General features: G+C 36.4%; 1 long non-coding RNA gene across 1 annotated transcript in view; it reads left to right on the plus strand.

The window, feature by feature from the left end:
* LOC102018746 overlaps positions 1 to 1,791 on the plus strand; it is a 13,189-nt gene extending 11,398 nt beyond the window's left edge. Inside the window, exon 3 of the long non-coding RNA XR_261198.1 lies at positions 1,684 to 1,791. This is a non-coding gene — a long non-coding RNA (uncharacterized LOC102018746). The remainder of the gene's footprint in view (positions 1 to 1,683) is intronic.
* The last annotated feature ends 11,180 nt before the right edge of the window (positions 1,792 to 12,971 follow it).

Genomic DNA, 12,971 nt, shown 5'->3' on the forward strand with positions numbered 1-12,971 from the left:
AGCACCAGAATTCAAAATAGTTAAATCTTTTAAGCAACCCATATGTCCATCAGTAGATGAGTGGATAAAGAGTAGATGGTATTTATACACAATGGAGTACTACTTTGCCATAAAGAAGGATAAACCTTAGTCATTTATACAAAAATGGATGAATTTTGAGATTATAATGTTAAGGGAAGTAAATCTGACACTCAACTTAAATATTGCATAGTATCTCTTATATGAGCAACTCTAATTAGAAATAAGGATCCAAATAAAAGATAATAACAAGTACAAAGGTAGATCTTTCTCAAATGAGAAGATGATCAAGAGTTGGAGGGAGGGCTAAGGAGGGAAGAGAAAGGGGACAAAAAAAGGGATTGAGATGAGTTACGTACATGACCAATTCCAAATAAGCAATGTAAACATTATGTGCTGCAAACACATACTAATGAAAAACAGGACAATAAAACACACAGCAGAAAAGAGTCTCAAAAAAAGAAACTAACAGCAGATAAAGAGAATTAACATACTTGAACAGTAAGAAACAATATATCTGTCATAAACAAAGTCCAATATAAGCCTCAGTGATGAGAACACCTATAGCCTGGTATGGTTCTCTCTACCTGAAAGTTTCTTCTAACCAATAGTTTTCCTCAGCATTTAGAAAAAATGTCACTTAAACATGATATTACTAGTGTATGACTGACTTACTTTTTACTAGAGTACATTAACCTTTGCTAGATGTCCTGAAGTGAGTTACATGTCAGGAAATCTCCCTGACTAAAAATTGAAGGTAGCCTCAGGTTTTTAACCAATTTGAAACCTGTGCCTTCAATCCAAGAACATGGCAGGAACCCAGTCCTTCAGAGAGCCATACAAATGACCCAAGGAACAAGTCACCCGGCAGGGCCTGCAGATGAGATCTCATCTTTGAAGACAACTTGTTCTAGACAAGGAAGGTGCCAGCCCAGCTGACTGGATCCTGTTCCCACAGAATCTCTAAATTAAGGAATCTCTTATTTTAGGCAGCAAAATTTGGAAGCAATTTATTTCATAAAAATAGGTAATTTATAAAGTACCTTTATAAGGCAAAATTCATAATCAAGGCAAAATACAATAAGAATGCACAAAACATAACACAATGAAGTTTCATTTTACAGATAGTCTATTCTTTTATAGGCAGACTTAATTAAAATACATTCCCTAGTAATTCAATCAAACACTGATATAAGTGTATCAGTATAGAACTATTTTGTTGAAGTAAATAAAGTTCATAATTAGTTGATTTTAAATAAGGGACACTATCCTAATATTGCATATCCAATAATAGTACATTGTACATAATGTAGAAAATCCTACTGTTCTAACTCAGTTTATAGAAAAGTCTTGAGAGCAGAGTTCAGGCTTCTGAAGAATACTGCATTTCTGTAGATTACAGTAATACCTCAGCTTAGGTACCTAATTCTTTCCACAATTCTGGTTACAACTCAACTGGACGAGAATCAAATCAAATTTCCCCTTAAGGTCAACACTGAACTGGGCCATTGAATTTGATTTGGTTGTCCTCCAATTTGGTTTCTGACCAGAATTTTGGAAGAATTAGCTTTGTGAAAGGTGGCACCACTACACCTTTTGCCTATTGTAGAGAATTTTATCCTACCCTTCCTTACAGACTGTCTTTCTGTTTCACCCTTGCCTTAGCATCCTCAGAATCATGTAAATAAAGTATAACAGAATGTGGAAGATGATTTTATCTACTCAGATTTTGTAGTGGATTGATAACTGGTGGTCAACTTATAACCCCCAGCTGAGCTGAGTAACTGTGGTGCTGGGTGTGGGAGGCCCACCTGAGGACTGTTGCCAGCAGCATAAGAGGCAGACCTGGAGAAGAAGCAAGCTGTTGGGAACTGAAAGAGGCTGTAGGGAGCTGTCTTTCCTGATGAACTTGACTATTTTCATCCTCCAAGGAGCTCTGGACCTCGCTGGCACTGAGAATGACTTCGGTTCACTTTGGGGAGCTCTGGTCCTCACTTGAGCATAGCTTCCAGGTTCCAGAGAGGAAGATGGTGCACTGCCGGCCTCCAGGAAAAGCTTGTTGCATTGGCTTCCCTGATGGGAACTCGGCCATCCTGATCATCAGAGAACCTTGGGACCTCACTGTTGCAGATGATGGCTGTGGTACCTTTTCGGGGAGCTCTGGTTCTTCTGAGCATCACTTCCTGGCTCCAGTGCAGATCCCTCAGCCTGCTAGCACAGGTCCTTCATCCTTCTGGCACAGACTTTGTAGATTCCACCACTGACCTTTGGGCCTTCCCAGCAGATCCGTGAAACAAGTCTGCATGAGACATTGTCATGGGCTCTGGGCCTCCAGTTGGATTCATGGGAGGCATTGTTATGAGCTCTGGGTATTCAGCTCAACTCATGTAGGACATTGTTGTGGGATCCAGGCCCTCAGCTGGATTCCTTGGCCTTAGTGTGTGGACAGATTCCCTGCACTCTTTTGTATACTGTTCTTTGGGTGACTTATAAATACTCATATAAAGTATGTGTCCTGTATTATGTTGTTCCCCTTGCAAAATAAGCCCCAAACCAACACAGATTTATAGGCATTAATGACTATTTCTGGTAAGAAGACAGCACACCTAAGCCATATTAAGATCTTATAATAGAGTTATGTTTATAAATATGTCACCATTGGTTTTTACTTATCCAATACCTATAGACAGCAGAATGATGGGTTTGATCCTTTGGAACATTTTAGGCTAAATAATTTTAACTGCATTGATGCAGTTCTGTTATCATGGAATATTAAGTAATTGGCTGATTGCTCATAACTGCTCTGGAGCAAGTGAGGGAAGAAAAGGATGAGCTCAGGGCCTCCCACACCCATATGGAATTGTTTATTAATGAATAGTATGCTTTTCTACTCTCCCCTAAAAAAACCCATAGTATTTCCTTCACAAAGCTGAACTACTAAAATTCAAACACAGAATCATCTTATAAATGGTTAGACATAGCTTTCAAACTATATTATCAATAATATTCATAAAAATCAATATTGATAATAAAAATGTTGCTTCCTTTAATACACAAGCATTTTCCAAATATCTACAAAATAATAGTTAAAAAATGATTACTTTTTATGAGATTCAATTAAGGTAGTGCTTACAGAAACTTCAAAACATTAACTACATATATATTAATTTAATGAGTATGCATTAAAATGAAATTCAAGTTAGAGAAAATAAATTTAAAGAGAAAAATATTGCAAGGAATATCATGAAAAACGGATTAATAAGTTATAATAACAATTATAGTACAGTTTTAAAAAGTTAGTTAATGCCGGAGACCTTCCAGTGCCAGTTCCTTGACAAAGTCAGGACCGGCCCGGGGTGCCTGCAAAGCAGGGACTGCATGGGACGGGTGTGCGGCCTCTCCCTGTACTCTCTATTAATCACAGCTTTCCAAATATTCATTGTGCTATTGATAAAGGATGGTTGGGAACCTGAAGGGTCAGCACTGAAAGAAGTTAAGGAATGAGAGCCCAGGATGAAAGTCATCCCTCCAGAGTTGAAAGGGGAAGTAAAAGCCACCACAGAGATTTGCGTCAGTCCCCTACCTCCTGTGTCGCAATGTTCGCCCACTGGAATGGGAGGGGAGCACTGCACGGGCCTCAGTACATGGGAAAACATTAGGTGAACCCCCTGTGTGTGCCGGACTGGCTCTAGATGGAGATACTGTAAATGTGGGTCCTGTTGTCCAGTAGACAAGTAAACAATTCTATAAAAAATTATACCTAATCGAGAACACCTAGTGATTGATCTTTTTGCTTCCTTTTATGTGCTTCAGAAAAGTTGATTTCCTGCTAGGGTTGTGGCCAGACAGTCAGTCAGCCATGTCTGAATTTGTAACTAAAATAGAAACCTCATTGTATCTAAGAGTTTCATATGTATTTGGAAAAGTATATAATAAAGCAAAAAACATTTCTCTGTGTCAGAGGAGCCTTGCTCCCCTGGCCCACCAGGAGGACCTCCGGTCTCTGTGTTGTTTGTCTCTTCGCCCATATCTTTCCCTCTTGCAGGAATCTCCTGGGCCTGCTGAAGCCGGACTGCGGCAAGTTAAACCAGTAAAATAATGTAATTCAAAAAGAAGCTCCGCAATTACATAATAAATTACAGGGGTAATGCTGAGTAACCATTGAAACAGTGCATATATGTACAATGACACCTCTGTTTACAAATGCTTTCATACGTAAACACTTTTGATCACAAACAGGTTTTAGCAAAATTTCACTGTCATTTGCAAACTCTGCATTGGGTGACAAACGTTGTCACAGCCTTCTTCTCCACACAAACACAAACATAGCCTTTTTTTCCAAAATTAATTTTTTGAATCAAGGTACCACAGATAAATACATAGAGAGATAAAGAGGGAGCAGTAGAGAGAGAGAGATATAAATATCTCCATTCACAAACCATAAGCAGGAATCCAACACTGACCTTCTTGTGAAATCCACTCTCTTTTCAAAAGTAGTTTTGAGTTGGATACTAGAAGAGTGTACAAAGCATTCTGTGAGTCCACAGATGTTGACAACACTTGGAGCAGAAAATTAAATCTATTTCCTGAATATATGTCTATGTCAGGGAAGATAAATCACGGTCTCTGCACAATGTAGAAGAGTGCCGATGTAACCAACCCAACACTAGGTGTATACTTATCTCTGTCAAGAGAATAATACAAGAGACTCAGCATTGGTTTCTTCTCAAAGAGTAGCAGTTAGCAGTGTTGTAGATTGACCAGTCACAGGGATAATCTACATTCTTAAGTTTAGGTTCAACTTCTATCCCTACCCTCTATGATGCTGAGGGGGTCACTTAAGCAAGTATATGGTATCTGGGTGGGGAGGGATCTACAGGTATCCGGGGAAAATATTTTATACCTGACATACCGCTCTGCAGTCTATGTCAGCTGATAGGCATTCACACAGCAAAAGATAGTCACTACCTTTGCTCATTTTGAGAGGTATATCTACATAAATTCTTCTCACAGCTTTTTGTCATAAATTTTTTAATCTTGTTTCTTGTATGTCCTGAGCCACCCAGTGAAATTGTTAGTTAGAGGACATGACACAGAGTACCGGTAAAGCTCCAATCATATTTCATTAGAGGCAATGTGGAACAATGATCATATTACTTAATGTTTTGGCCTCTGGAAAGATTTCCTTTACCTGCTTTAAAACAGAGACATTCCTGATTCAGACTGTAACAGTACTGACAAGAGATGCATTTGAGGCAAGTATTGGAAATTAAGGTAAAGCTCTCTCTTTGCAGATAATGCTTCATGTCTGTGAAACAATGAGAATACATACTACAAAGAATAGCATGATATCAATTAAATATGCAGTATACACCAGTCTATCCAATATGTATAACCATTTATATATAATAAAATAAACTGCCACATTTAAACTAGCAACGAAAACATAAAACACCTGTCCACATGGATAACAAAATATATGAAAAATTGCATGAGATATGGTTAAATTTTTTACAAATTTTCCTCCTTCTTTCAGAGAACAGGACATTGTGTACTCTGGGTATCATTTTTTTTTTTTTTTTTTTTTTGGTTTTGGTTTTTCTCCGGTACCGGGAACCGAACTCATGACCTTGCGCTTGCCAGGCAGGCGCTTTTGCCGCTGAGCTAAATCCCCAGCCCCCTGGGCATCATTGAAGTTAAGTATGGGCATGTGACTATTTCAGGCCAGTTATTGTAACCATATTTCAGAAGGATCTTTTCCAGGCCCCAAATTTTCAACTTCTGATGGACTGACTCATTTTTATGATTTCTTAGTATACTGTGATTTCTCAGAGAGATAAGTGCAAATAATAGTGAAGCTTTAGAAAAAAAAATACTTTGAATTGAGACACATTGCCTAAATGACAGGGAACATTATCATTTGACTGTATCTTCATAAGCCAGTGTCAGAAATAGGACCCAGTGCAGTGATAGACGTAGTCTACCCCGCTTTGACTGATATGGTAAACACACTACATTGTTGTGGCTTTTGAATACTTGGAACATGATGTGTAGAGCTAAGGAACTGAATTTTTAAATTTAATTTAACTCCATATAATTTTTTAAAAAGATATGAATAGTCACATTAGCAGTTACCACCATGTTGGAGAGGGTATGTCTGAACTAGAGGCACTAACTAATTGTCAATGGGGTGGGTCTGTGTATGATGACTCTTGGCTCTTCTTACTTTCTTTCCAAAGTATCTGAGCCTTTGCTGTGTTTTTAAAACCCTCCATTTTGGAAACAAAATATGGATGGGTCATTTGTTTGTGAAACTAGACAGTAGCATTATTTGTTGCTTGTGCTTTGATAATCTTCTGTATTGTAGTATATTGCAGAAAAGACACAAAATTTTGTCACTACTCATATCCGTGGGATAGTCTATTTTCTTTACCACACTGATTCTGACTTTCAAGGTGTGATATGTTTTCACTGGTGGGATGTTAGTAAGCATGACACAATCAAATGTTCAGGAGAGTTTGTGCAAGGCAGCACACTTGCAGTGGACCACTCATGGAGGTCTTCAGCTGTGAAAGAAGTCTGTCATGCACTGTTTGCTGACTTGGATGAGTCAGCTGAGACAGAGCACTCAAAAGCACAAGTTACGTGAAATGGCTTATTGCTTAAATCCAGTCATCAAGGGTTAACTGAATTCTGGGAATCACTGCAAGCTGGTCCCCCAAGGCTTAGGAAAGTTTCTGGGTTGGATGAAGTCTCACGTGTGGCAGAGCTGAGAGTCCTGAAAGCAGCTTCCCCTTATTTTATAAGCATATCCTGAGGCAATGTGACTGCCGAGCCAAAGCTTGAAAAACATTCTATGTCTATGGGAGAACAGATCTTCTGGTGTTCTGGCCAGCTCTTCTTTTCAGAAGGATGTTGCATTCCCAAACATTTTTCAGTAATTCTTGAAACCTTCAAGTGAGAAAGAAAGACACACTAATCACTCTGAGGCCATATAGGGAAATGTCCTACTTTCAACCACCATATGGGCTAGTGTGTGCCAACCTACTGAAGGACCAGAACTCATTTAGGATAAAATTGATTTTCTTGCATACCCACGATCAGGTCATCAAGATTCTTTCAGTCTCAGTTGACATAACAGCTGCCTTTTGACAAATAAGCTAGCCAAGATTAGTTGAGCTTGCTCGAAAGAATTATCAAGCTGATTCCAGACAAATTGCCATCTCAAGAAATGGTAAGCTTAGCAAGCGCTTGTTATTTAAGCTTCTAAGTTTTAAGGTGGTTTGTTATGCAGCAAAAATAACCAATAAAAATGTTTTATTCACTCTCAGAATCTCAAATGAAAAATTTCAGACATTTCCTGGTGAATTGATAGAATTTTTCATTTCCTGAATAACTCCAATTTGCATAAGCACTAGATTTTATCACACATTACGCTTTCACCTTCTCACACATTTTGTAAACTTTTAGGTTGAGAAGAAAGACTTAAGGAAACGGAAGAAGTGAGGCGGGGAACATTGGTTGCTGAGCTGTGGTTTGAATATCCCTACCAATCGCTTCATCATGAGTTATTAAGAGGTGAGCCAGTTAGGACTTTTAAAAAGGGATTGAGTCCTAAGGACTTTGCTATTATAGATGGATTAACCCAGTCACAGATTCGTGGATCACTGAAATCATGACTAATCTCAGGAGTGGCTTTGATAAAAGTAATGATGTAGTGACTTTGTTTCAAATACGTTTTCTCTTGTCTGGGTTCTCTTTTACTTGTCTGTCTCATGCGTATTGTCCTACATCTCCTGGGAATTTCTGTACCTAGGCTCCACCATGAAGAAATTCCAAAGCAAATAAACTCCCTTAGACTTACATCTCTTGGCTTCCAAAGTGATGAAGTGAATACACCTTCATTCTTTTTATATTTATCCAGACTTTGATATGCAGTTAACAAAACATAAAACAGAATGAGAAATTTCCTTGAAGGAAATTTTATCATGGATACATAAATTCATTTGGCAAAAATTAATATTTCCTATATTAATTCTTTTGAATATATCTAGACATAAATTCCTAAGTACACTTAATTTTAAATTTTAATTAGCCTGGGAATTTGAAAATGAAAAGTGTTTAACATTTAAAAATTTTTAAGTGACATATGATTTTTGCAATGTCTGTTCACTGGAGAATCATATCAATCTTCTTACAAACTACTAGTAGGCTATTTTGTAAATAGTTAGTAAAGAAATGCTTATTAACAAGAATAAGTTTGTAGCTTTAACCAAATAGTGCCTTTGGAGTTTTATAACATATTTAGGAGCTTTCTAAGGTCAAAAATCTATGTTTCCTTATCAAAGATCCCCAAAGCAAACAAAGGAAGAACTGGTTGGTAGCAGAAGTCTCCTATCTAGATGCTATTCAACACCCTTTCTTGTGTGTGCTGATCTCACAGTCTGCTTGGGACCAATGCTACCTGTGACCAGTGGCTAAATAACACAGTTTGGAGATTCATTGAAAGGCATATTATCACTTTTTCTGGTGTGGTACACAGGTCTCCTAAGCCTTTATTCATTTATTATTTATTTTAAGTGAGAGTCATGGTAAGTTGCCCAGGTAAGATTTGAACTGGAGTTCTTTCTGCCTCAGACTCCCAAATACTAGGATTGCACACATCCACCACTGTGCCTAATCTGTTATGATATTTAGCCATCATCAGCAATCAATGTAATAATTCAACTTCTATTTCACCTTTAAATACCATATTCTACATTTGTTTTGGAACTTGGGTGGTGTATTAATCATATTAAAGAAGACGAATCACACACTCATACACACCTCCCCTTCATGCTGCATTTTTGGTGCAAGTTGACATAGAGTCTCAATTTTTCATAGTAAATCAGGCCTCATGGAAACTAAGGCTCCACAATTTTGTGACTACATTATCCGGAAATCAAAGTCTCTTCAATCACCATGATGGGTCAAAAGGCAACTTGAGAGTCAAGCAACAGCAGTGTCAAGACTCACCTCTAAAGTTCCACATATGATTGCTACTCATGTTTCATCAGCCAGAGGGGTCACATGACCAGTGCTAACTTCAAAGTGGTGAGAGAAGTTCACAGAGCCATTCTCAAAGGATTCCTTTTAAAAGGGACCTTTCTGCTCTTGCCTACTCTAAATTTTACTGCATCTTCAAAGCATTCAACAGACAGTGACAGGAGGAAAAGTAATCTTGGAAACAAGATAAAATAAAGTTTTCAAATGCTGGTGACATCAGCATCTCTGGCTATTGTATTCACAGAGACCCCATGGAAGCATTCAGTTAACCATGGCACTTTGGTGTTATTATCTAAGTGGTGGTGAGTAAAAACCAGTCTTCAGAACTCCTGAATCTAGAACTTTCTAGGCCAATAACTTTCTTGGGTTGGCCACCCCTTTAAGTGACTGGGGAGGGAGAAAGGAGCCTCAGATTCCATGGAAATTGTCTTCATTTCATGATGGAAACATTATCATCTTTATAATGTTGGGTGAAAGACCAAGGTCAACTTGATGTTTGTATATTAATTTGAAGAGTATGCATTAAAATGAAATCCAATTTAGAGAAAATAATTTAAATAGAAAAATGATTCAAGGAATATCATGGAAAACAGAGATTAATAGGTTATCATAACAATTACAGTACGGTTTTAAAAAGATAGTTAAGCCAGTAAAGTAATTTAATTTAAAAATAAGCTACATAACTACATAATAAATTACAACAGTATGCGGAGTAACCATTGAAACAGTGCATATATATATATACAGTGACACCTCTGTTCGCAAAGGCTTTCATATGTAAACACTTTTGTTCACAAACAGAAAGCATACAGCTTGAAACATCCCAATATCAAGGAAACAAAACAAAGCAAAACAAAACAAAAAAACTTCTCCATTTCAGAACTGCTATTTATAAGGGTCATCACTACTTCAGATGACTCTTGAGAAATTGGACTTTTCTTAAATATTTGCAATGTTTTGCATGAATTCTGTTATTGTTTAATTTCATTATTTTTCGGTCCTCCAGAATCCAAAGATACCAAGCTTTTCTATTGCTAATACATGAATTAAACTTCAGTACCTCGTCCTATGCATCACATGTAGTTTTTCTTTTACATGGGATATCATTTTATTAAAACATAAATCTATGCCATTTTCTTCTTTAAAAACTAATTGCATATTTTAGTGCAGTTTCAGTGTTAATGCAAGATTCAAATATTTTCATTTTAAGGAAATGACAAAAACACAAATTTTGCTGGTTTTTAGGATTTCTGAATGCATTTTTAGTGCAGAGCACACACATATTACAGCAAGAAAATCATCACTGTAAGAAATCTTTAAATGCATTAGATATATTCACAATTTCACTGAAACTAAGTTGACAGATATATTTCTAAGGTAATAGAAAAAAAGTATTTGACAAACCACTATTTTAGCAGGACTTGTAGAATATTTTGAGGTCTGAATTTGTAGCACATAGACAGAAGTTACTAGCAAAAAATTAGAAAGTCTAAAGTGACAAAGAGCGAGATAAGAAAAAAGAGAAAAAGGAGATAACAGCAACAAAACCAGAGAAAAGGAGAGAAAAATAACATACATAGAAAGAAAACAATATTTCATTATCCTGATCAAAAAATTAGATAAATTATCATGATTTCACTAAAGATATTTAAGTAATTGTGTTTGCTTTACTTGAAGTTTATTAAATAGGGAAGAAAGTGATCACTTGCCATTGTCAACAAAAATCTAATTGTAGTAAGGCACTAAAGCTTAGAAACATTTGCTTTCCTTGGCTAAATTGTCTTCAGACTTGTAAGGGTAATAATCTGAGAGTCTGTTGGAAATTCTTTGAATGTGTATAAAATAGGAATGATTTTATTTGTCACAGAGACTATTCTCATCTTGAAGATGATTGTATTTCTTTATGTTTTGACCAGTAAATCTCAAAACAAGTCCATGTTTTCAAGAAATATAAAGCTATTTGGGTAACTATAAATCAGATATGTAGAATATGGTCCTAGAACTAGCATTGTCAGTTTGATTTAAAAATATTTGAAATGTACTAGTCTCCCTGCCCACATAAATAGAAAAGAAAATAGTAATGAAGTCTCAAGAGAAAGACAAATATAATACATGCCTTTCTGTTTCTGACCCCTACTTCTGTTCTGTCTACATAGATAGCCACACACAAATACATAAACTTATACATAGCCAGAAATGATATGTAGGAGTATCTTTCTTTCTGTCTCAGTCAAAATGTGTACTCAGATTTAATAGGCTACATAACTCTTTGCAGTTTCTAATTTATATGGTTTTGTCCTTATTAAAATGGGAATCTTAACTAATACAAGATAGCTTTAAAAATATAAAAAAGTATCTTTCACAATTCTGGATGTAAAATGTCCAAAGTCAAGATTTCAGGAGAGTTTCCATCCCTCTGAGACTTTGGTTAAAATTCTTTTACACTGTTCTTGAACTTCTGGTGGCTGCTGTAAATCTTTAGTGTCTTATTTTGCAGCTGTATCACTGCAAACTCCATCTTTGTCATCGTATATCGTTTATCTCCATGTCGGTGTTCACAGCATCCTTCTTCTGTGTGTGTGTGACTTCCTCATACTGAGAACACTGATCTCTTTGGATTAAGGCTCAGCTTACTCTAGCTTGACATCACGTAAAGTAAACGCATCTGTCACAATTCTACTTTCAATTAAAGTAATATTCTAAGGTTCTGGATGTTAAGAATACCATACAGATTTTACAGGTAAGGGAACGCTGGTAACTCACAATGGTAATTGAAATAATATTTCTTCAACAAAACAATACTAATTCCATGTGAGTTTTTAGAAAGCCCTCTGAAAACAATTGAAAAATTTAAAGATCACAATCTGTTTAGTCATTCTTTCAAATACTGTTTAAATAAAAATTTAAATCAGAAAAATTTTAAAATACATGAATTTATTATGAAAAATATAACTATAAATATGTTATTGTAGTATTTATATTTTGTACTTATAAGATATCATACACATTATTACTCTGCAATTAAATATTGCATGATTATTTATTTATTCATTTGTTTATCTACTACTACTGGTGATTTAACTCAGGACTTTGCATTTTATATAAAACTGGCCCTTTTTAATTTTTGGTCTCAGACAAGGCCTTGTTAACTGGCTAAGTTGCCTATTTGGGATAAAAGTTGTAATCCTCTTGTCTCATCCTCCCAGAGTGATGGAAGAAGCTGAAAATTGAATATCAGACTTTGAAGACAGCATGACAGCTAGCGACAGTGAAAGAAAGGATCTTGTAAAATCAACAAGGATCCAGGAAAAGTTAATTCAACAGCTGCAAGATGAGGCAAAGAAGAATAATGTACAACTTATAGGAGTCAATGAAACAGCAGGAGGCAACACAACTGACATAAAAAGAATATTTGCAGAAATAATAGCAGAGAATTTCCCAAGCATGGAAACAGAACCTGATATACAGGAAAGTGAGGCATATGCAACTCCAAACAACCACAACCAAAATAAAACTACACCCAGACATATAATAGTCAAGTTCCCAGATCTCCAGCAAAAGAACAGAATATTAAAAGCTGCTAGAGAAAAGAAACAGATTACCTATAAAGGAAAGTCCATCAGAATCACACCAGACTTCTCAGCACAAACCATCCAGTCGAGAAGATCTTGGAGTGAACTATTACAGGTCTTAAGACAGAACAGCTTCCCACCAAGACTGATGTACCCTGCCAAACTATCCCTCAAATTCAATCGAGAAGTAAAATATTTTCACGACAAAGAACAATTGAAGAACTTCATGAGTCTCAAGCCAGCATTACAAAGAGTACTAAAAGATATTCCAGACAGAGAAAAATCTGACTGCAATTTCAAGACCAACAGTAGAAATGAAACATCAAGAAGAGCAAG

The sequence above is a fragment of the Chinchilla lanigera genome, unplaced genomic scaffold (assembly GCF_000276665.1).
Source record: "Chinchilla lanigera isolate Chin_1 unplaced genomic scaffold, ChiLan1.0 scaffold00025, whole genome shotgun sequence".
Lineage (NCBI taxonomy): Eukaryota > Metazoa > Chordata > Mammalia > Rodentia > Chinchillidae > Chinchilla > Chinchilla lanigera.